We start from the raw sequence: 7447 nt of genomic DNA, 5'->3' as shown, positions 1-7447 counted from the left end.
TCTCGTCGACCTCTGCTATGTCTCTGTCACCGTCCCCAAATCCATCCTCAACTCCCTCTCGAACGTCAATGCCATCTCCCTGCCTGCTTGTGCTGGCCAGATCTTTCTCGTGATTTTCTTAGTGGGAACATAAATGGCCCTGCTGACCGTCATGTCCCACGACTGTTTCGTGGCCATCTGCTGGCCCCTGCGCTATGACACCATCATGCACCGGAAGGCCTGTGTCTCCATGCTGGCCGCCTCCTGGCTCAGCAGCGGTCTGAATGCCTCCCTCTACACCACCAGTGTCTTCTCCCTGTCCTTCTGTGGCCCCAACGTCATCCACCAGTTCTTCTGCGATGGACCCCAGTTGCTGAGGCTCGCCTGCTCCTCTTACCAAGGCACCGAAAACCTGAGTTTAGCCACGAACATCGGCTTACCCTTCTTCTGCTTCATGCTCATCGTTGTGTCATACGTGCGCATCTTCCAGGCCGTGCTGAGGATGCCGGCCGCCGAGGGCCGGTCCAAAGTCTTCTCCACCTGCTTGCCCCACCTCACCGTCGTCACCCTTTTCATCACTTCCGGCTCGTCTGCCTACTTGAAGCCGATATCCGACTCCCCCTCTTTGCTGGAACTGACCCTGTCCGTGTTGTACTCTGTGGTGTCCCCGACTCTGAACCCCCTTATCTACAGCCTGAGGAACAGGGATGTGAAGGCCGCGATGGAAAAACTTTTAGGGCAGAAGCTGCCCCAGGGAGCTTTCTTTTAGATTGTCAGCTCCTAGGGAACAGGCGTGCTGTCAACGGCCGATGTCCTGAAATAAAAATAGTAATAATTAATAATTATGATATTTGTTAAGCGCTTACTGTGTGCCCAGCACTGTTCTAAGCTCTGAGGTAGATACAAGATAATCAAGTTGTCCCTCGTGGGGCTCACAGTCTTAATCCCCATTTTACAGATGAGATAACTGAGTCACAGAGAAGTTACATGACTTGCCCAAGGTCACACAGCAGACAAGTGGTGGAATCAGGATTAGAACCCACGTCCTCTGACTCCCAAGCCCGTACTCTTCCCACTAAGCCTCTCTGCTTCTCATGAAATTCATCCATTCCATCGTATTTATTGAGCACTCACTGTGTGCAGAACACTGTACTAAGAGCTTGGAAAGAACAATTCAGCAGGAAAGAGAGACAATCCCTACCCAACAATGGGCTCACATAAACAGATTGCCAGGGAGCTTTGATGAACCTTAGACAAGTCACTTCACTTCTTCGTGCCTCAGTTACCTCATCTGCAAAATGTGAATGAAAACAGTGAGCCCCACTTGGGACATGGACTGTGTCCAAACGAACTGTCTTGCAGTCATCACAGCACTTAGTACCTTGCATGGCACATAGTAAGAGCTTACAGATACCACTAAAAAATATATTGCACATTAAAATTCCTTTTTGCACTTTAAATCATCAGGGCATTATTGAGCAGGGAACAATTTCTCTGTTTTCTGGTGGCTTTGTGAGGTCCGACGAGAGGTGGAAATTCTGATACTGTGGGAAGAAGTGCAGTCTTGCATTTTTGCAGGCTTCAGAGGGAATCAGAAAGCAAGACGATTTGTTCATGGGCTGGAAAAGCAGCAATCCATCAGTTAATCAATATTGAGTGCTCACTGCTCTCAACTAAGCACTTGGAAGAATACAGTATGAAAGAGTTGATAGACATGTTTCCTTCACACCAACAAGAGCCTAGTGGAAAGAGTATAGGACTGGGAGTCTGAACCAGACAGTCGGATGTATTGAGTGCTTACTGTGTGCAGAACACTGTACTGAGTGCTTGGGAGAGTACAATATAACAGCCAACAGACACATTCCCTGCCAGACCTGGGTCCTAATTCTGGCTCCACCACTTGTCCGCTGGGTGGTCTTGGGGAAGTCTCTTAATTTCTCTGCATCTCGGTTTCCTCACTTGTCTAACAGGGATTCAGTGCCTCTCGTCCTTCCCCCTTAGACTGTGAGTTTCCTGTAGGGAGAGGGGGACGGTGTTTGACCTGATTACCGGGTTTCTACCCCAGTGCTCAGCACAGTGCTTGGCTCAGAGTAAATGCTTAACAAACACAATTATTATCTTCCCTGAAATCAAAACCCTTGTTACCCTAATCTGCTACTTACCGATCTGCATGACCCAGCAGCAGCATAGTATGATGGATACAGTCCATGCCTACGAGTCAGATGGTCATGGTTTCTAATCCCTGCTCTTCCACTTGTCTTCTGTCTGACCTTGGGCAAGTCACTTCACTTCTCTGTACCACTGTTACCTCATTTGTAAAGTGGAGATTAAGATCCGGAGTCCCACAAGGGACAGGGACTGTGTCTAACCCGATTTGCTTGTATCCAGCCCAGCATTTAGTACAGTGCCTTGTACATAGGAAACGCTCAGCAAATACCATAATTATTATTATTATGACCCATAATCATTAACCTTTTGTTGTCCTCTCACATTCCATCCCATTGTCAATGGGTCACAAGTTGTTGGGGGACAGAGTTGGGGATTTTTAAAATATCATTTATTAAGTGCTTACTGTGTGTAAAACACTCTTCTTAGAGCTTGGATAGATACAAGTCAATTAGGTTGGACACAATATCGCACATGGGGATCACAGTCTACATATGAGGGAGAACGGGAGAAATGAAGCACAGAGAAGTGAAGTGACTTGCCCAAGGTCACACAGCAGACAAGTGGGATGAGAACCCAGGTCTTCTGTCTCCCAGACCTGGACTCGTTCCACTAGGTCACACTGCTTTTCATGGTAAAACCTCACGAAATGCAATGACTATCAAATCCCCATTGACATAAGAATCATTTGGATCCACCTATTAGGAAACATTTCTAGCCACTCAAAGATTTATTTCAAAAGAACGCATTGAGTTAGAACTCAGATCAAATTTCAATTGTTTTCAATTTTCAGGATTGAGAACAGATTGAGTAAATGTGCAAATGAACTGCTATCTCTCTGTCATTGAAATTTTAGCCCTATTAATCAAATCACCTGTAAACAATGCACATAAAATAATAGAACAGGTTGGCCCTATGAACAATATTATTATTATCATCATCATTAATAATAAGAAAGTAATATTTACTATTTACCAGTGCTTAGAGCAGTGCTTGACACATAGTAAGTGCTTAACAAACACCATTAAAAATATTATCTGACACTTACTATATGCTAAGCTCTGAGGTAGATATAAGGTTATGAGATCGGACACAGTCCCTGGCTCACAAAGGATTCAAAAATCTGTCTTGACCCCATTTTACAGATGAAGAAACTGTGGCCCAGTAAAGTAAATTGACTTGAATAAAGTCACATAGTAGAGCAGAGACTTGAATAAGGGTCTCCTGAATCTCATGGCCACTAGGCAACAGTATTAATCAAACAATGGTATTTATTGAGTACTTATTGTGCACAGAGCACTGTGCTAATTACTTGGGAAAGTCCAGTGGAACAGAATTCCTACTATTCTCTGTCTTGGATTTTTCTGCCCTTTCATTGAGGGCCCTAGTGGGTAGTTCCAGGGTATTCACCTCGATAGCTATATTTTTACAAAATCATGGCATATAATAACCTCATCCGGGCTTACTTACTGTAGTCAATCAGCCATCAATGATATTTATTGAGCACTTATTGTGCGCTGAGCACTGTACTAAGTACTTGGGAAAGTACAATAGAGATGGTAGACATGTTCCTTGGCCACTACGAGCTAAGAATCTTCAGAGGAAGACAGGCATAAAAATAGACTGCAGAAAGGGGAAATAGTGGAGGATTAAGAATATTTACAGTAAGTACGAAGGGGCTGGGATCAGTATCAATCAATCACTTAATTGTATTTATTGAGCTTTTTCTGTGTGCAAAGCACTGTACTAAACACTTGAGAGAGTACAGTAAAACAGAATTGGCAGACATATTCCCTGCCCACACCGAGTTTACAGTCCAAAGGGGGAGACAGACATTAATTTATCCATCAATGTTATTTATTGAATGATTACTGTATACAAAGCAATGTACTAAGCACTTGGGATAATATAATATAACGGACACGTTTCCTGCCCACATGGAGATTGCAGTCCAGATGGGGAATCAGGCATTAATCATAGTGAAGGTGGGAAAGATGATTAACACACATTCTGTATCATAGAGTCTCTCATCAATGGATACACACATTTCTGAATGTAATTTAGGATACAAAGGTTAGGATTCCTTGGATGTGTGCCCCCGGGGTATTTTAGAGAAGCAGCTTGGACTAGTGGACAGAGCATGGTCCTGTGAGTCAGAGGGCCTGGGTTCTAATCCTGACTCTGGCACTTACCAGCAGTGTGACCTTAGGCAACTCACTTAACTTCTCAGTTTCTCGGTTCATTCATTCATTCATTCAATCATATTTATTGAGCACTTTCTGTGTGCAGAGCACTGTACTAAGCGCTTGGAAAGTACAGTTTGGCAACAGATAGAGATAATCCCTACCCAACAATGGGCTCACAATTTATAAGGGGCAGACAGGCAACAAAACAAAACAAATAGACACACCTTAATACCATCAAAATAGATAAATAGAATTATGTATATGTACAGATTATTAATAAAATGAATAGAGTAATAAATATGTACAAATATACACAAGTGCTGAAGGCGGGGAGGGGGTAAAGATGGAGATTCTTCACCTGGATCTTCTTGCAAGATCCAGAGAACAGCTGGACCGCCATCTTTCTGAATTGTCCCCACCCCTTGCTCCCACCTGATCCCAATTCTTATGGCTGCAGGCTCTCTTTCCTGCCTAGGCTCTCTTTCCTGCCTTGGCTCTTTTTTCACCTATAATTGGCAGGCCTTTGCTGGATGTGTAGTGTTCGAGTCTCTCATTTTCCATTTATGACTTTAATTTCTGTTGAGACAAAGGCCAGTTTGTTTACAGACACAGTCTTCAGTGCTTCTGATTCTTTCTCCTGTTTGTTGTTGTTGCTCTAGGTGAAATGTGACGAGCTCAGAGTCTCTCATTTTCATTCATAACTTTAGTTTTCTCAAAAATCTCCAGTGGCTTCCTCAAAAATCTCCAGTGGCTACCAATCAACATACGCATCAGGTAGAAACAACTCACCCTCGGCTTCAATGCTCGCCATCACCTCGCCCCCTCCTACTTCACCTCTCTTCTCTCTTTCTACAGCCCAGCCCGCACCATCCGCTCCTCTGCCACTAATCTCCTCACCATGCCTCGTTCTCGCCAGTCCCGCCGTCGACCCCGGCCCACATAATCTCCCACTGGCCTGGAATGCCCTACCTTCCCACATCCGCCAAGCTAGCTCTCTTCCTCCCTTCAAGGCCCTCCTGATAACTCACCTCCTCCAGGAGGCCTTCCCAGACTGAGCCCACTCTTTCCTCTCCCCCTCCTCCCCCTCTCCATCCCCCGCCTTACCTCCTTCCCCTCCCCACAGCACCTGTATATATGTATATGTGTTTGTATGTATTTATTACTCTATTTATTTTATTTGTACATATTTATTCTATTTATTTTATTTTGTTAATATGTTTTGTTTTGTTCTCTGTCTCCCCCTTCTAGACTGTGAGCCCACTGTTGGGTAGGGACCATCTCTATATGTTGCCAACTTGTATTTCCCAAGCGCTTAGTACAGTGCTCTGCACACAGTAAGCGCTCAATAAATACGATTGATTGATTGATTGATTGCTGAGACTAAGGCCAGTCTGTTTATAGTAATACACTTAACTGTTTCTTATTCTTTCTCCTGCTTGTTATTCTTGTTATTAAGTACTTACTGTGGGCCAGATACTGTACTAAGGGCTGGGACCGATGCAAACTAATCAGGTTGGACACAGCCCCAGTCCCACATTGGGTTAACAGCCTTAATCCCCATTTCTCAGAAGAGGTAACTGAGGCACAGGGAAGTGAAATGACTTGCCCAAGGTCACACAGCAGGCAAGTGATGGAGCCGGGATTAGAACGCAGGGCCTTCTGACACCATGCCCTGTGTGCTTTCTACTCTTCACGCTGCTACTCGGGCTTGTATGCTTTGCTTTTGGTTTAGTTCATAGGTTCCTGCTTACATAGTTTGTGAGCTCGATGTAGGCAGGGAACGTTTCTACCAATAGTGTTGTACTGTCCCTAGTGCTTAATACAGTGCTCTGCACAGTATGTGCTCACGAAATACCATTGGTACGGTTAAATGGAGTTTGTTTTGGAGTTTACTGAACTGAACTAGGAGTGATTGCCATGTGGGACAGGGACTGTGTCCAACCTGATTAGTTTGTATCTACCCCAGAGCCAGTTCAGTGCCTGACACATAGTAAGGGCTAAACAACTACCGTTAAAAAATTTGATAGTTTAATTGAGTGATCAATTGCCTGAACCTTCCCTAGAAGAAGGTGATGTGATTCTTACAAGATTTTTCCCCCAAAGATACCTGTCTACAGGACGAACTTCATGTGTCCTTGTTTCTCAGTGTCATCCTCTCACTCCCAGCACCCTCATCAGAGCTGCCTTTACGTCCCGGTTCCTCAGGCTGTAGATGAGGGGGTACAGGGAGGGGGACACCACAGAGTAGAACATGGACACCAGCAGGTCCAGCGTCGAGGAAGCATCTGAGGGTGAGGTTGAGGTTGAGGTTGAAGTTGGCGACAGTTCCTTTGGAGATGAATAGAATCACCACGATGAGGTCTGGCAGGCAGGTGGAAAAGGATTTGACCTGGCCCTCAGAGACCAGCATCCTCAGCACGGTCTGGAAGATGTGTGCATACAAGACAACGATGGAGAGGAGATATGAGACGTTCAGAATGGCAGAGAAGACCGTGACTCCAATTTCCTGGAGGTTCCCACTGGGGCCTGAACGTTCCAGCATTTGGGGAGTGTCACAGAAGAAATGGAGGATCATGTTGGAGCCTTCAAAGCCGATGGAGAAGGTGGTGGCCATGTGCATGGAGGCAGTCACGTTACCACCCAGGCAGGAGATGGTGGCCATCTTTCCACAGGTGCCTTGGTCCATGATGACTTCGTAGTGGTCATAAAACAAGGCCGTCAGGAAGTACAGCTCAGAAAAGGCGAACAGCAGGAGGAAAAACAATTGCAAAATGCAGCCCAGGAAGGAGAATTCTCTAGGTCAGTGAGGGAGCTGTGGATGGATTTGGGGACGGTGACCGAAATGTAGCAGACGTCGAGGCCAGACAGGTTCCTGAGCAAGAAGTATATGGGGCTGTGGAGGCGCAGGTCGACGGTGATGGCGGCGACGATGAGATTCCCCATCAAGGCCTCCAGAAAGACCAGGAGGAACAGTGCGGCCTGGACCAACTGCAGCTCCCGGACCTCCGAAAATCCCAGCAGGAGGAATCCCATCACCGCCGTGAGATTGGCCATTTCTTTCCCAGAGATAAGATGTCCTAGCTGTGTAGGAGAAGACCGTTTTTAACCTTTAAACA

This window comes from Tachyglossus aculeatus, unplaced genomic scaffold, assembly GCF_015852505.1.
Source record: "Tachyglossus aculeatus isolate mTacAcu1 unplaced genomic scaffold, mTacAcu1.pri scaffold_127_arrow_ctg1, whole genome shotgun sequence".
Lineage (NCBI taxonomy): Eukaryota > Metazoa > Chordata > Mammalia > Monotremata > Tachyglossidae > Tachyglossus > Tachyglossus aculeatus.
This window is presented reverse-complemented; position numbering follows the sequence as displayed.